This window comes from Alligator sinensis, unplaced genomic scaffold, assembly GCF_000455745.1.
Source record: "Alligator sinensis unplaced genomic scaffold, ASM45574v1 scaffold233_2, whole genome shotgun sequence".
Classification (NCBI taxonomy): domain Eukaryota; kingdom Metazoa; phylum Chordata; order Crocodylia; family Alligatoridae; genus Alligator; species Alligator sinensis.
In genome coordinates, this window is record NW_005841941.1 from 3,450,952 (window position 1) to 3,469,069 (window position 18,118).

The window sequence follows — 18,118 nt, forward strand, 5'->3', positions numbered from 1 at the left end:
CCAGGGTGGAGCAGGCCTGGGCTGGCAGGGGATACAGGGGGTCAGGCTCTGGGTGGTGGCATTGGGTGGCAGAGGGGATGGCTGGGGCATGAGGGTGCTGAAAGTGTGGAGCTGTGTTGCTAGGTGGTAGGCAAGAGTCTGGCCTCCGGCTGGCTCGGCTGACTGGGCACAGTTTACACCCATGGTCAGCATCAACATGTGTGTTTAATCACAGTAATTACCCCAGCATAAACTAGTCTGGGGTAGTACTGTCGGGGACAGTACTACTTTACTGGAGTGTTAATTTACTGCGGATTAATACCTTCACATGGGTCAACAGCAACACGTTACTCTGCAGCTAATTAGTCTACTCTGCAGTTAAGCGCATGGGTAGACGAGGCCACTGACTGATTGAGAGGAATTCTGAGTGCTTTGGGAGACATTGGGAAATGAACAAGATGGGGCCTATTTCAAAGCCATGCTATTCACACTGAATACAAAGGGACAGACTTTGGCTTCAGTGGCAGCAAATGTATAGTAAATTCTGCTATTTTAGGACAGTTATTCAGGACATATTACCTGTGCTATTTCTTTTATCCAAAAAAAGAGTGTAGAAATTGATGTTTATTTTACAACTATCCTGAAAAAAATATTGTCACTGAAATTTATCTGAATATTGAATAGTGATTCCCCCTCCCCCCCCCTTCCCCCACCAAAATTAATTAAAAAGGGATAAGGGTGTGTGCATGGGGGAGGGAGTCTTACCATGTAGGTTGTCTGATCACAGCAATTCCATCTCAAGTCTCATCAGTTTTAAAAGGTATGGGGATATTTGAGATAGACTAAAACTGTCAATTCTGGATATTGTTCTCAGTGTCCTCAAAATATGCGGGTATTTAGGGGCATAGTTAAATGTGGTTTCATTTTGACTTAGTTTCAAAGGACCTGATGTCAATCAAGGCTGCTCCTTTTGCTGCCAGGGCAATTCCTATTTAATTAATGCAGGAACTTGCAAGTCACCAAAGGCTGTTGTGGCTGCCAATAATCTCATTTTACTGATCTCTCACTTTCTGGGAGACTTTGTACCAAGTCTCTTGTAGATAACTGCAGTCAACTCTCCCCCTCAGTGCTGAGTCTACTGATGGAATCATGCTTTATGCAGATGTAACAGCAGGAAATGCAGAGAGATGTAAAGTGAAATCTGTCAAATTGTGCATTTAAACCTGGAGAGGAGCTGTAAATTTTAATGATGCTAAGGACAATGGCAATTCTGATGGAGATGATTTTTCTAACTGTAGTTAGAAGTTTCAGGGTGTGAATTTATAATGTGGAAGAGAAAGGGGAAAAAAGTTAAAAAGGAGCTGATGAATGAGACTGGAGGCAAAATGGCTTCCATATTACAACTAAGATAAATGAGAAGAGATAGACATAAAAGAGACCATTGACACAGAATGGAATTCATCGGAGTATAAGGCAGAAGGTCAAACTGGAATCATTTTTATTGTTATTTAAATTGCTTCTGATCTCAGACAGATTAGCATGATTTTGCAAAAAAGTTCATGAAGAGCCTTCTCCTAAGAAACTTAACAGGTGTTAAACTCTGGAGTACAAACCAGTTAGCTTAACATCTATCTTAAACAAGACAGTGGAATCAATCAAAAGGGAACGGTATTTATTTACATTTGGAGTTAGCTAAATGCTTCAAAAAATATGTGCGAGATTCAGAGAAGCAACTTATAACGCAATTAGTCCCATTGATTTAAATGGGTATAAGGTATTATTCAAAGAGAATAAGGGTATCAGAATCTGCCTCATTACTTGCAAACATCCATTTGAGTTCTAACTGTTCAGTTACTGGCTGCTCATAAGCACTTGTATATTGGCTGTTTTTCATGCAAATGCAAGTACTTCCATGTGAACAAGGCTACTCATTACTCACTATTCATTATTTGTCATCTGCTATTTTCTTTTTAAAGTCACATTCAGCCTATCAGAGTAGATACAATACCCTCTGACCAACCATACAACAGAAATTACGATGGTTCAGGCGCTTCCTATAGGATGAAATTTGTCCAAATAAACTATCCGCTGAATACTTACAAACAGTAAATATAGTCACAAAACCCAGGATGATTCACAAATAATTTGCCAAGAAAAAAACAGTGCTAAATCATTTAGATAATTAATTGTAATGAATAATTTAAGTAGCACCTTGTATAAATATAGAACAATAATGACTGCTTTTACATTGTGCTACTTATCCAAAGATTCAAAAATTCTCAAGCTAATTTACAGACTGACAAAAAACAAGTAGTTGGAATTTAAATGCATTAAACATACAGGAGTCAGTCAACAGCACCACAGATGCTCAGAATCTCTGAAAACCACACACTACATATGCAACACAAACATGTCTGCAAGGGTTATCAAACTTATCACTGAAATGCAGTGACAGTGCTTTATCCTTATCTAATTAAAGGCAAAAGGGAATAAACATAGAACAACCTCAAATTACAGTAAAATACTTTATGCAAACAATGGCCCTGACTTCCTGAATTGGCTGATCTGTACTCCCTGCAGCATCTGACAAAGGGGAACAGCTTCCAGCTTTGTGGCTTTCAGCTGCTGGAGCCATCATCAAAGGCAGAACAAAGTAAAGACTTCAAGGTCTCATTGAGCATAATCTGGGAGGTGCATTTTAACCACTGAATGTGATATGAGGGGAGAGCTGTGAAACTTAAAGCTTCTGTGACACATCATGAAGTTATCTGTTCCCCAATCTCATACCTCTCCTTCCCTAGTCATACCCTGCCTATAATTCTCCTACCTTTCAGCTGGGTCCTTATAAAGAGGGAATTTTAGTCCTACCATTATGTTGCCTCTATTCTGAAAGAATTATTATGTAGCAGACTAAATGACTGGTAGAGCAGCACAAATGGTTGTGTCATAATAGATAATCAGCACCTGTAGTTGATATTGCAGGAGAGGTGAGTCATCATTAGCTTTTCTATGTTTGCTATTTCCTATGTATCATACAACCTGACATATTTATAAGTCTCCTGGAAATGATTCTTGGTCTGGGGAGTTCTCCTTCAATTAGTTAATGAAAAGGATCCATGTCTATGGCTTGGTCCTTTTTCCGAAGGCCCAGTATATTTTAAGTCTATTATATCAGTGATGGAAGTAATGCGTGACAATATGACTCTGCACCTCTCTTGTAAAAACAAACCTTTCTATGTTATATAGCTCACTTTATCTCCGACAACAGTTGCACATGTACCCTGGGGCTGAAAGGATGAGAGGTGTGTATTTTGTAGGTTATACTTTTGATAATACCACTCCAACAGTTTCTCAGTTTTGGATATGCCCACTGCACCTCAAATCATCCTCCTTTCTAAAGGTTACATATGACAGCTTGGATTTGTACCAGGACAGGGATGTAGTTGGCTGTGTGATGCACAGTCTATTTAGGATACTCAGAAAATCTTTTATGTTCTACATTTGTTAAAGTGCTCTTTATATCACAGAGGAAATTTATCCCATGAATCAGTCACCCAGGCAACTTACTCCTGCCCTGTTAGTAGTCAGGCTTCTCAGACACAACAGCGTGTCAAATACTTTTTCAGAACATTGACCCAGTTTCTTATGTTTTCTCTGGGTCTGATTCTGTCAGTCCCTAACATGGACTAGGGTAGGGACCACTTAAACAGTAAAATACTATTGACTATAAATACTAATGGAAGAATCAGCCCCTCTGTAGGCATAGCATAGAGAAAATAGATCATGGACTTAAAATCATTGAATCATAGGGTTGGAAAGGACCTTAAAGGCCATCCAGTCAAAGCCTCTGCAACAATGGAGGACATTCTATTCGTAAATTATTCCAGTTAGATTCAATTCAGCAGGGATTTGGCCTGATTCAGTGACCAAATCTCTGAATCCGAATCAAATCAGGAGACCCTTTAATCTCTCTGAATCAATTCAGAGCAATTCAGAGAGATTCAATAATTTGGACATAGACAGAGCTTTAAATGTTGTTTCTACATACTTCCAGGTACCAGGCAGCTCATGAATGCTGAGATGCTGGGGTAGATGGAGTGTCCCACAGGAGCTGGGGGTGGGGCGACCCCAGAGCGCTTGGCAGCGGACCCAGAAATGGACCAGAAACATTTCTGGTCCACTTCTGGGTCCGCCATGGAGCACACGGGGGACCAACCCCTGGCTCAGCAACTGGTGCCTCCTGGGTCTGGGGGGGCACCCGGGGTCCCCCCGTGACTGATCACCAAGCTGAGGGGGGTGGGGGTGGGTCCCCCGTGCACTCAGTGGTGGACCCGGAAGTACTTCTGTGTCTATGGCCAAATCGCTGATTCTCTGAATCGAGATTGAATCTTCAGATTTGACTGAATTGAATTGGGACAGTGATCTGAATCAACGGATCGAATCACTGTCCCCCAATTAAGGCTGAATCCAAATCTGAATTGAATACAGCCCATTTCGCACACTCCTAATGCCTGTCCAGCTTCTTGTAAACCTCCAAAGCAGGAAATTCCTTCAGATCCCAATCAGAGCATGCCATTATTATAGTTTTTAAAGTTAAAAAGTTTTCCCAGAGATTTAATCTAAATCTATTTTAAATTCATTGCTACATGTCCTGCTGTCTGTGGCAAGGGTAAGCAGTTCTCCCTCTTCTTTAGAGGAGCCTTTCAAATATGTGAAAGCTGCAGATGTGTTCCCCTTTAATCTCCTTTTCTCCAGAATAAAAATACCAAGTTTTCTTAACCTTTTCTCATAGGGTTTGCATTTTAACGTCTTTATTTTTCTTGTTCCTCATATCTGGATCTTCTCCAGTTTCTCTATATCCTTCTTAAAATGCAGAGCGCAGAACTACATACAAAATATTCTAGTTTAGGCTTAGCTAAAGCCTGATCAAATGGGACTATCACTTCTCATGTTTTGCATACAGTGCTTCTGTTTATGCAGCCCAAACTGAATTTTCTTTTCTTTTGACAGTCTCACATTGCTGACTCATACTTCTTGGCAGAGCTATGGCCTAGCTAGTTATCCCTCATGCTGTGTGTGCACTTGAGTTTTCCTCCCTAGGTGCTGCACCTTCCATTCCCTTTGCTGAACTTTATTTTGTTCTCTAATTTATCAAGTTCTTTTTTAATTCTAATTTTATCCTATGAAGTGTCTACAATCCCTCTCAAACTTGGAATTAACATAGCACAACTATGCTTATTACTGGGGAGCAGGATGGGTCATGATTCTGCCTACATGATTATGTAGCTATCATCTGTCAAAATCCTAGGAGAGAGCAGAGCCTGCACTTCTCTGAATAAATTATGGAACTCAAGCTTAGCTAGTTTAAATCAGCATAGATCCATTGAAGTAAATGTTGCTGATATACACCAGTGAAGGATCTGGCCATAAGGCTACTTATATAGGAGAACTAAAGCCAGATCATCCTTGCATTTTCTTTTTTCCTCTCCTGTAAAGTTCACAGGGACTGTCCAGGATATGGCCCACTAGCTGCGATTAAATAAGTGTTTGGAGTCAGACATAAAGATGTCTATGTCTTTATACATTTACCTATTTGAAAATAATAATCCAGGATAGACATTTTTGTGAGGTAGACATTTTGTGAGATAATTCAGTTGTGGGTGTTGTGGTTTAAAATTTTGCAGAGAACAGAATCTTACATTGTCTTTCACCTCTTTCAATTCTGCAGAGAACAGAATCTCACATTGTCTTTCACCTCTTTCAATTAAGGTGCTGTACCTTGAAAGAGGCCAGACTTAGGCATGTTATTATAGTATCAGAAGCTTGCTGGGTTTTCCATTTTTTTATTAGTTTTTATTGACAATTGCCAGTGGTTCAGTGCTATCATATCTCTACCTGAAATTCTAGGGCTCTCTTTGGCAGCACAAAAAGGAAGTACACAATTGCCTTATCTGAAGAGCGGGGGATTCCAGCCTTAGTGGGGAACCCTGCAGCACCTTCAGGGTGCAGCACCTTCAGGGTGCTGATGAGGAGGGTTATGCCTAGGACACTGGCATATTCTGGTGAACCCCTATGTGCTATAATGGCCTTTTGAGAATCATTACCAGTGGGAAGAATGTAAAATAGCATGGAGGTTATAAGACAGGTTTTTCTCCCATTCTTTCACTGGAATCTCAGTTGCCTTGTGCAAGTAATGGTTTTAACTAAGGCTGTTGTTGATGAGGCACATTCTTTCTGAGCACTGTATATTCCTTTTGTGCACTTAAGTTCAGCTTTGGATTTCCCTATCGTTAAGGGTGGGAAATGTGGGATAGATGCGTGCCAATAGCTCATTATGGATCTTTGTTAATGCATGCCGGCTTAGTGCTGCTGGTTTATTGCCTTTTTCTCCTTCCTAGTAAGGAGATATTGGCTGAGACTGAGTCAAGAGCTGAAGGGAGCTGGCTTGCTTTTCCCTTTTTGCTGCTGAGGGCGCAATAGCTTGGGAGTGGTGTGAGTCCTTGTTTACACCCCTTTGAACATCCCCTCCCCACTTTTTGGGTCTGAGCCTAACCTAACTTGAACAGAAAACTTCCACTGACTTCGGACCAAGCTCCTAAAGCTGTTGGGTTTGCTGTGTTGATGCTGGGTGTCATGGAATCATAGAGAAGTAGGGCTCGAAGGGACCTTGAGAGGTCATAGTCTAACCCCCTGCCTGAGGCAGGATCATCCCTGTTCAAACCAACCCATTGTCTAATCTCTTAACAAAACTACACAGTCAACTCTAAAGACATAATGCCCTAATTTGCTATAGATAAAGCAGAAGAACCATGGCAGCCAATGTCCTGCTGCCACAAAGGTTGTTAACAATATGCTCAAGAGATCCAAAGAAGAAAGTCATGCCCCCAATAGAGGGAAAGGCAAAAAACCTCACAGTGAGTTTGTCTACATGAGATCATGACTGTGTAGTAGCTGAATAATACTGCGCAGTAGTGTATCACAGCACTGACAGCACCCTGGTTACTGCACATTTATTTAGTACTTGATTATACAAGTACTAAATAAATGTGCAGCAACCACTGTGCAGTAATGTCTCCTATAGACATGCCCACTCTGTATCAATATGAGCATGGGATGAAATTCTTGACTCCAAATATGGCAATTGGTCTGGCCCTGAGCAGAGGTGCAAGATCCTCTGGGCAGGAACATCTGGCTTTAAGTCCCAGGAGAAGTATTGGCACTTCCCAGTCAAAATCCCCAGCCTTGGCTACAGCTACCCAATGCCTCTGAAAAAGGCTTGAAAAAATGCTGACACATATAGCAGGAGGGGAAAAATTCCCTCCCAGCTTCCTGTGGCAACCAGCAAAGCCCAGGAGCATGGGAAATATCCATAGTAGCACATAAACATAGCTACACCTATATCATCCCTGACCAATGCCTGTCCAACCTCTTATTGGACATGTCTAGTGATGGAGATTCAACAACTGTCCAGCTGTTGCCTCTAATGTGGGGAGTGCATATTGCCTCATATGTGTATGTCACCTCATTCCATTTATCCCTGTCTGTATGAAGCACACAGAGAAATTTCCCCGCACTGTGGGTAGTGATTGGGCCTACTTACCCTTCCCTTGATGTGATGCTCCTTCTGGATATTAAGCTTGCAAAACTGAAGAAAGGGGAGAAGAGCAGGATGGATCCTCTTGATTTAGGAACAGCGTTCTCAGTCTTGCTGCTGCTGTGTTCCTGTTGGAAGGGGTAAGGGAAGGTGACTTGTGTTCTCCCTTTTGTTGGGTGACTTACCAGCAGACAAGCTGTTGATAACTGTCTGATTTATCACTGGGGTGGTAGAATGATGTTCCTGATACTGCTGCTGTTCCTGGGAAGATGGCCTTTTCTTGTCTTTTCCATTATTTTACTCCCAAAGATTTTCTTTGACTTTCTGTTGGTTTTCTGGCAGTTAGCAAGCAAAGTAGAAGGAGGCTGCTTGGGAACATCCTCAGGCAACTGTTAGCTCAGCTCATCATCATGTGTTCTCCATGCAGGATCTCTCACTTCTTTTAAATTTTATGACAGCATAAGTCTAAATCCTTTGGGAATCCATGGAGCTGTCTGTGCCACTTTACACTAGCAGAGAATCTGGCTCATAGACTTCAGGAGAGCTACTTCCTATTTAGACTGACACTGAGCAACAGATTCAGGCCAAGGGTCTTTTAAAAGAAAATTGTGTTCCTGAAAAGATCTGTTGAGAAGGTGCCCAACAAGGCTCCATGTTGAGATTTCTCTGATTAACTTGCTGGTAAGTGATGCAGGTGAAGGACTAAGGTACTGTGTCCAAAGATGCAAATACCCGATGATACTAAAGAGGATGGCTTTGATGTACAAGAAGATTCAAACAGCCTAGGGGAATGTGTGCAAGTCTGGCATGATGGAACTTGGTGTCAGAAAATGTAAAGGCCAATATCCAGGAAGAACCACTAGGGTGGCAAATACAACTTCTGACTGTCGCCTTAATCAAGGAAACAAAGTAGGAAAAGCACCCCTGGGCAAGAGTAATATTTGGAATGTAAGGATACAGAACCAGATGTAACACCAGTGTAAATCTTAACTAATTCTACAGATGTCCTGATTTACAGCAGCATAACTGTGATCAGAATCTGGCTGGGTAATTAGTAGCTGTAAAAAACAGCAGAGACAGTCTTAAGCTGCATAAGTAGAGGGCCTAATTAGATGTCAGAGATATAATGGCTCCTGTGTACAAGACATCTTTTAGGCCATCTATAAAGTAATTTAAGTCCAGTCCTTCAAGGTGCTCAGTGCCCTTAGCTGTTACTGATTTCAGGGGAGGTGTGGAGTCAGTTTATGTGTGCCACAACTACACTGTGCATAGCACTAGAGGTCAGAGCTCTGACAAGGACTGACTCCATAACCTGGTATAAGCCACTTAACCTCTCTGTTTTAGCCACCCATCTGCTAAAATGCTAGTGAAAGATTCTCACCAGTTTCTCAGGAGGCAGAGAGGGTTTGTGAATGAGCCATTCTTTCAAATATAAGACACACTTTAAAAAATCTTTCTTTTAAAGATTGCCTGAATCTTCAATCTGAGCAAAAAACAAATCAAACATGTTTATATGCACCACAGAGTTTTCATCTTTGTAAATATGCCCTTAACTAATATTTTATTTTTTACTGAAATTGAGAGTCAGAACATGTGGGTGTCATAAATTTGAGGGCTTCTTATATTTGAAAGGATGAGATATATGATATAAAGAATGTCACCTAATACATTTTGGAAAGGCTAATGAAGTAGGAAAAATGACTCAATTTAATGCTCAAATAACACTCATATGGGTAAAGTCTCCTTGTCTTTAACAGAAATTATCTTAACAATGGATAGAGCCCTGGAGTTTTCTCATATAAACTCATTCCAGTTTTTCATGTATTAGAAGGGGGGGGGGGGAAGAAACAGGAGGGCAAAAATCCCAGTGCACCTATCCAGTTTGGGACAGGTTTGCCTGCTTTGTATAATCAGGTGAGGCTATCCCTCTTTGCTTGTGATGCTTACTTTTTGGGTCATGTAAACCTAGCACACGTTCCCATAGTATTAGGTACTGTACACACACATAATAAAAGAAAGCGCATGGCCAAGGATTTCAGAGTCTAAACCTGATTGCTACATGACACAATGATAATGAGCCACCTCTCTCTGGCCTGTGAAGAGATAAGAAGTATAAGAGCTCTTTGAGGACCCACACCGTAATTTCGTACTGATCATTCTGACTTGGAGAGCAAGGTAGGGGCCACCTGCTCCTTACAGATACCTCTGGTGAAGGTGGCCTGGTGCCCTGAAGGCAGGAGAGCCACACCCAGGTTTGCTGGGGAATCTGGGTCAGTGAGAAAAGTAATTAATAATAATGGGTTGGGAGGGAACAAAAGGTAAGGAATCTAAATCCAAGTACTATAGTTTATATTACTTTGGGGAGCCACATAAGCATCCAAGAGAAAGTATTTTAAGCTCTCATGACATGTTTGATCATAACTGGAAGGAAGGAAAAACAACCTGTTTTTTCCAGAAAGATTTTGAAATAGTTTGTTTGTCATTAAGGGCCAGACGGGTATTTGCCCTAGTGTAACCCACTGTTAGAGTGGTGTACTTGGCAAAAAAGACAGATATTTTGGCTTTGTGATTTTTGGTTTTATTAGAACTCTACGCAGCAGCCTGAAATCCTACTCCTGCTCCAACGTACACTCATTTTACACCGACATAACTTCTCTGGCTTCAACAGAGATACTGTCACTTGCACTGTGAAATCAGAATCACAGTCTGTTAGAGCCTAACGTATTTTAACAGGATTGAAAGTTGTCATTGAATGACTTATTCAGTTATAGTTTTAAAAACAATTACTAGGATAATTATCTACTTGGGCATTATTTTTAATTAATGTCATTCTGTGTGAGCAGTTTCCACTAACAATGCTTCATCAACTCATAAAACTGCACTTTCAGTTCACTTCCTATGTTGTGAAACTGGCACCCAAACCATTCTATCTATATCTGTGCTAAATTTCCACATGCTTTAGTAGTTTAGCTCACAGGCCAATAGAAAAACTGATGCCCATGAGAGGTGGACACTTCTGACTATGAATCTAGAGTACTTGCAGGCTAGGATATTTCAAAAACACATGATGGATTCACTGTTCCATTGAAGTCAACGGGAGATGACCTATTGATTTGAGTGACAGCAAAGAAACACCACTGCTAAGCATTTTTTAAATATACCACCCATAGTATTTAAAATAACAAATTGCTAATAAGCAATTTACCATGTGTAAATTTGTATCTGTACAGCCCTCCATATGAATAATTCAATTTAAATATTTTGGGTCCCTTGACCTTAATATGATTAATGAAAAATATGATAATTTGAACAAAAATTAAAGACCCAAACCTATGATGTGTCTTTTCCATTCATGGGAAGGGACTGGCTGTATGTGACTTGATCTCTCCCACATGCAGACTCCATGAAAGGCAGACTCTGCAAAGGCCAGGGGACATGTATTCAATTACTTCTTTGATTTCAGAGCTTAATCAGGACCAAGCACCATGTTGTCTTTTCTATTTAGCTGTCTCCCTGGAACTCCTACAAATAGTTGCTTGCTAAGTATTGTCCCTGGATAGATCCCTGGCAACATGGCTCCAGTGGAGATGGGATTACTGTTAGGCACAGAGCCAGCGCAGAAGCCACAGTGCTTCCTGAGCAAATACTCTTGCTTTTCAATAGTTTTCTCAGGATCACCCAGTTTTGGAAGCAGAATCAATGGCTTAGTTCAGGGATGCTCAACTTCTGGTCCGTGGGCCAAATATGGCCCACAGAGCCATCGCATCTGGCCCATGGGGTCCACATGGATTGGGAAATCTGATGGTGGAGGAGCAGTGGCCATTAATATGGCCACCTCCCCCCTGCCAAATTTCCAAACCCCAAGCCCCTGGCAGCAACCACACCTGCTTCTCCCTGCAAGACTGGGCAGCCCCTCTGTGCACCCCCAGCAGCTGCACTGGGGATAGTTCATGCACGCTTCCTGCCCACCCCCTGCAGGGCCAGGTTGGGGCCAGGGTAATGTGCTACAAATAAATAGCCAATGGAGTTATTTCAGATTAGCATCAGTGCAACCAGTGGCAGAGTACTACCCATGCACTTTTCAGATTTGGTAATGAAACATCAACATTATATTATAACCCTGTACTTGCATATAGTGTAACATAATACATATATTTTAGCATCAGTACCTAAATACATAGCTGACTTTCATGGAGATGTTATTATAGATCAGTATATGACATACCTTCCTATATTATTATGTGTTTTTTGTATGAACTATGACAGAAATACAGTAAGTCAGTAATTTCAGATACCCCTGCATAGACATTGTCACTGTAATTTTGCCAAGAGGGAGATAATAAATCATTCTTTTCCATTTGACTGATGTTCTGTTTTTCCTGTCTGATTTCAATGACTGCATCCTATCTTGTGAGCTAGTATTGTTCATGGTTCTTTCTATTAAAGGATAGGCACAATATTGAAATTTCTTTTGCATTATGATTTTCTAGCAGTATGTGACATTGCAGAACATATTAAAAAAGCCTCATTTGTTCTAGTTGTAATGTAAAAATCACTGCTGCATGCATCTTGGACAAAAATGTTAATATCAAAATTGGGGCCCTGTGCTGACCATGTTAGTAATCAGTTTCATGTAATTTACAAACAGGTATCTGAAAATTACTAGTGACTTGGATCACTGGTCAGCACACTGCCAAAAGGTTTTAATAATGTTTGCTCTGGCTATTATTAGCCCATTTTGATTTGAGTGCCTTCCAAAGTTCACCATGAAACTGAGGCTGAGTATTCATGCTATTAAAGGAAGAAAACTCTATCTGGAAATTTTTTTACTAACCTAATGAAGCTTCTCAAATTTAAGATGTCACATTTCTGTTCTTTTACACTGCTTTAAAATACAGAATACTCTCCATAGCTGCATCTGGACAATTAGATTTTACTTGAGAGGGGCTGAGTTTGAGAGGGAATAATGATCACTTTTTAAATTAAACACGCAGCTCAAATTTTCCTGCATCATCCACACTGTACATCTCTATCGCAAAGCCTGCACGTGAAATGAGTACAGAGCTGCTTTGGAAATCAATGGGACCATTGTGCAGAGAATGAGCTTGGAATGAATAGAAGGGAGACCATCACTGCAGTGAACAGATTTGAGAGATCTGACCTAAGAATTTTAAATATAATGCAGACAAGGTTTTTAAAAACAAACAAACAACCCCCCCCCCTCCCCGGCCTTCCCCTCAAACTACAGCACTATTGACAGCAAGTTTGCATACTAGCTTGGGGATTTGTTTTGATAACAACATTATACAGTTGGTAACACTCTACTAAGTTTCCAGAATAAGCATTTCATTAACATTTAACTAGGTTGGCTCTCAAGGAAGAGTCATCTAGTGGTTAAGATCAGAGATCTTGGGTCTTGCACCATTTAATTCTCTTCCTGGCAGTGTGCAGAGAAAAAAATTACATTCTACACCTCCATTTATTCCATGGTAGAATGGGCATAATACTTTTTGGGTACAGGGGGGTATTGTGAGGTTAAATGAATACCTTCTTGATGTGCACTAACACCTCTTGATGAAAAGCACTACCCACTTGCACAATTGCATTTATAAAGCATTTAAAAATAATTATAATAAAGGTGATGGTGTGGTTATTTATGATTTGCGTTTAATAAAGTTATACTCAATATATTATTGCTAATTATAATCCTGATCACTGGGACTGTCTTGTGTCAGGGAACAGATGAACACTGGCTTGATAAGTTGACTTCAGGCTTCTTACTGAAACATAATGGAGTGACTCTGCATAGCTAAATGCAAAATCAGGGCTCAGTTGCAAACATGATACGTACATGAAGGAAGATGTAGCACAGGGAAGAGTGGGAGGGAAGGCAAGGCTGACCGTAAACCATCCTTTGTGGAATCCTGGTTCTACTGGCTTCAATAAACCACATTTTTGCTTGTTGGCGTTATTCAGGTAAGCAATGCACATATCCTGCTGGTGTGAAGTATTCCATAATGGCACTGCATCATTCTCTTTCCTTCTTTTTCAACCCTTGCTTGATGCAAATTATGACCATTGATGGACTCTTAGGGAATTATTTTTTTTCAGGCATGACAGTGCTTGATAGGATGAAAATAAGGGACAGTTGTGGGTGATGGGAGAGTGCGTAAGACTAACACAGAAGTGACAGAGAAGCTGTGAGAGACAAGACAGATTGTAAGGAATGGTGGTTTTGGGATGCATAATGGAAAAAGGAGGAACTGGCAGAGATCAGGAGAATGAATAGGGGTAACAGCAAGGCAGATAACGTAGAGCAGTACAAATATGTTCATTGAAGAAGGTAGCAGTAAAGCCAGGGGCTTATAAACTCTGGGTTCCCACTGCTATCAGAAATGGCTGGGCCAGAGCTAGAAGCTACTGAAGCCCACCCTGAAGAATAAGAGTGGCTACACAGGCACAGCTGCCTCAAGCTCCTGGAAACCTCTTCCACCAGAGGCTGGGAGTGAGCTTCTGTGCTGCAGGAGCTTGTGAGAAGCTCCTGGAGCCTTGCTGTTGAGCTGGTCCTAAGGGAGATATGCGTAGTAGAAGAGTTGCCTTTAGGTGTTATGAAGGTAACATCTCCCTGCTTGGCAGTTGACTGATCCAAGGCTCTGCCAGGATAACAGGATCACTGCAAAGTTTGGCTACAAGGGCGGGTGAAAGTCACTGAGTAGGAGAGTATGTCAGTGGGATCCAGTGCTTCTGGATTAGTACTTACATTGCAGCGGAAGGAAGTGGAACATATTCACCTCCTGCTTCCTTCTCTAATATCAACAGATCATCATAACATACTGGGTTAACAATATCTTTCGAATGGATCATTCATTCCCCAGTTAAGAATGCTCCTTAATGTTATTTATTTGTCATACACATACTTATACAGAAACACTCTCATGAATATTCTGTGTATTTCTATTCTAGGTGCTGAAATGAGCAGATGCAGTTGTGGACATACAGACACTAATAAATTCCAGAAAGCTTCTCCCTGCAGTCACAAATACACTGTAAACCTTTCTGCAAGGCTTTCAATTGAAGGGGTGTGCATTCTTTTTCTGAGTAAAAAATAATCCAGCACACAATAGAGCTGTTTTTTGACTGATATTCAGCCAATTAAACTTACTGTTCATCTCAGATTTAGTGTATTATCTCATTAACTCTACATAAGTGTGCACGTAGGCATATTATTTTAAAACATTACCAAGTGTATTTAAAATAATCTGAGGCTGCTTTCTTGCTTTTTTCTTCTTCTAGCCAAGGAGAACCAGGAGAGTTAATAAGTTCTCTGAAGTTAATTATACACCTGAATGTCCAATACTAAACTCTAAGTACTGAATGGTAAGGATCTTGATATTTGTAACTGAATCCAAAGCCATGGTTGATATGTGGGAGAAAACACAGATTGTTGCGTGGCTACACAGGTGGGAGAACACAGGCCATCACCTACCATAGAAAAGGAAGGAGGATCAACCCTGTGCTATCTAACCATCTGAAGCACTTCCCCACCCCTCTGGTATTGCCATCTGGTGATTGTGTGGGAGGAGACAGGGACGGGGAAAGAGAGGAGCAATCTTCCTGATGGAAGAAGGAAGAAAGACACAGAGACAGCAGCTGCCAGGAAGTGGATAAAGAGACAGGAAGAGGGTGAAGAATAAAACAAGTCTCCCTTTCATGTTTACAAATAATTTTAGCATACAAATACTAACATTTGGATAACTAATGATCTCAATTACAGGCATAAATTGGATGGGCTAGTTATCAAAGTTATGTATTATACTTATATTTGTACTTCCAGGTTATGATGGGTACATAAATTGTGCTCACAAAAGGTAAGACACATTTTGAAGATGTGGGCTTCAATAACTAAGTACTTTCCACTATCACCACACATGAACCCCCAAACCTAGACATTAATATCATACTCAGCATGGGGTTAAACCAAATTTGGATTTTCTTGGCCAAGTCATTTTGGAATACAGGGAGCATCTACATGTGACACTAAATCATTGTAGCAATGCACTATGGCAACATAGTGTCCATGGGCAAAAACCAAGATGCTGCAGTTACGTCGCCGTAGCAATGTGCTCCATCATTAAAGCATGTCGCTATGGCAACATACTGCCTGAAAATAACAGTGTGTGGCGCACATGGCACAGTATGGGCTGTTACTGTGCCATCTTTTAGTACTTTCAAAAGGAAGTACTAAATGACAATGCAGTAACAACGGTGCCACAGCAGCATATGTAGATGTGCCCACAGTGGGCTAAAAATAAGTTAGGAAAATGATTAAAATCCCAAACCTTCCACAATTATGATCCATTTTACTGTTCCAACTATCTTCTTAAGTTGTCCCAAAACTTTTCAGGATATAAGTTTACTTTGGGCACAGATCATGCATGTAACATTTGGTGAAGCTAATGAAGAACACATACACATATCCCCATATAAGAATCACACTTTAAGACCTCCAACTAATTCCTCAGCTGATGTCATATGTGACTATGCAGAGATCAGTATCTCTAGAGAAGATGATACTGGAAATTAGCTTTTAAAAAATGTAAACAGCAATGGAGCAGTTCATGTGAAAGATGAAGGGTTCAATTGTATAAGTCCCCACAAAATGGTGAATCTAGTCTAATTACAATCAGCCAGTTTTTGAAGAGGAAGGAGGACTTGAGAAAGTCTTCCATCTCTGGCACAGCTTGACTATAAATGACACTAACTTGAGAAAGCCTGAAGATATTATAAATTTCACAGGAAACAGAAGAAGGCTAGGAGGCTGCAAAACTTATGAGCTCTAGGTATTCTGTTGTGGACATAACGGATGATATCCTTGCTCCATTTAAGTCAGCAGCAAACAACCACTGACTTCAGTGCATTGGGATTTCAGTCTATAAATCAGAAATTTCCCAGGTTCAGCACTTCTCTCTCCAGGCTCTCAGTTACAGAACTTTGGAAACTGTCTGCTCCCAGAGTCTCTCCCTTTCTCTCTGTTTCTGCATACATATCTATGCATATATATGTATATACACACATGATATTGCACTATGAGTAGAATATAACTCTAAAATTTATTCTAGGACTTCTCTATTTCAATATGGACAGTTTCACCATAACGTTCTTATAAACACGTTCCACTCTACTCCACATGGTGTATGCCCAGATTAAAGGCTTGATTAAAGGCTCCAGATTAAAGGCTTGATTGTGATTTAAATTAAATCTGGGGTCTTTTTATGGATGTACCTGGCTGAGGATTATTTGAGGTTGAGATGTTCCACAATCTGATGTGCTTTTCCTTTGCTAGGAGATCATTACAATGGTGCTGGAGCTCCTCTTTTTATCAACTGCTCTATCTAAAAAAAAGGCCTCATGAAAGGTTCTAGTAAGAAACCCCTCATGAAAGGTTCATCTGAGGTTTTAGCAAAACAGGAAATTAAATTCATCTTATTCATTTTAAATGAAGGGTGTTTTTTTGGCTAAATCCCAAAATACCAGCCTGAAAAAGTACTCCTAGTGTTATTGCTTGTAAAATACTGATTAATCTTTTCAGTGAATAAAGATAAAACACTTTTTTTGAAAGTTTTCCCTTTCTTGTTTAATTTGCACAAACTCTGTAATAAAAAGATCCTCCTTAACAGTTTTCCATTGTATTGGGTATGGTCTAAGACTCAACCTGAATATGTCCTAGGTTATGTTAGCATATGTATTTGATCATGACTGAGGAATTAGATGGAATCCTCCGCCACCTATCAGTGAAGGGGTCATTCAAAGATTGGAACATGCTGTGTTCAAGGGTGATACTTGTGTTAGTAAGCTGGAAAAATTCTTCTGGGGGTGGCTACTAACGTTCCATTACATGAAAACAGATCTCACAATCATAAGCCTCATGTTCTTCTGAAACAATGTTAGACAAAACGATCAGGTTATCTTTCAAGGGTATGTTTCTACTGTACTTTTATTTACGTTGTGGAAGAGACTGCTTCCTAAATATCCTGACTGAGGTTAGATATGAGTGAATGAGGAACCCCACGTGCAAGAAATACCTAAATTATATACTATTTACAAGACGAATCAAAAGAAAACACTATTTGGGAAAAAAAATCTATAAACTTGTGTTACTTAAAGTTTGGAAACCACAAGGTCTTATGTGGAATTATGTCCATTGCCGGAAGAGAAAATAAGCTGGCAAGTATATAGGTATATAAATAGCTATGGTATTTTCCCATGAAGAGCTACAGGTTGTCCTTCAAAGAAAGTCTTCAACTTAGTTGCAAAAGGATCACTGAATATTTTCAATATTCTTAATGGGAACTTCGCTATTAAAGTCATCATTGGACTGTATACTTTCTATTATTTTAAACAGCCATCTGCATAAAACAACACTAGTAAGTTTAGTTTATCACCATTTAATCACAAAGAGCAATTCTAGGTTACTCCCTACTTTTGATGTGCTTGTGAATAGTAATCCTTCAAGTACTACACCAATACTTTTTGTTGCACAAGCTT

General features: G+C 40.3%; 1 protein-coding gene across 1 annotated transcript in view; it reads right to left on the minus strand.

Moving 5' to 3' along the window:
• Window positions 1–18,118, minus strand: part of VWC2L (von Willebrand factor C domain containing protein 2 like) — an 87,892-nt gene that overhangs the window by 69,176 nt on the left and 598 nt on the right. The gene's annotated exons all lie outside the window — the stretch shown is intronic.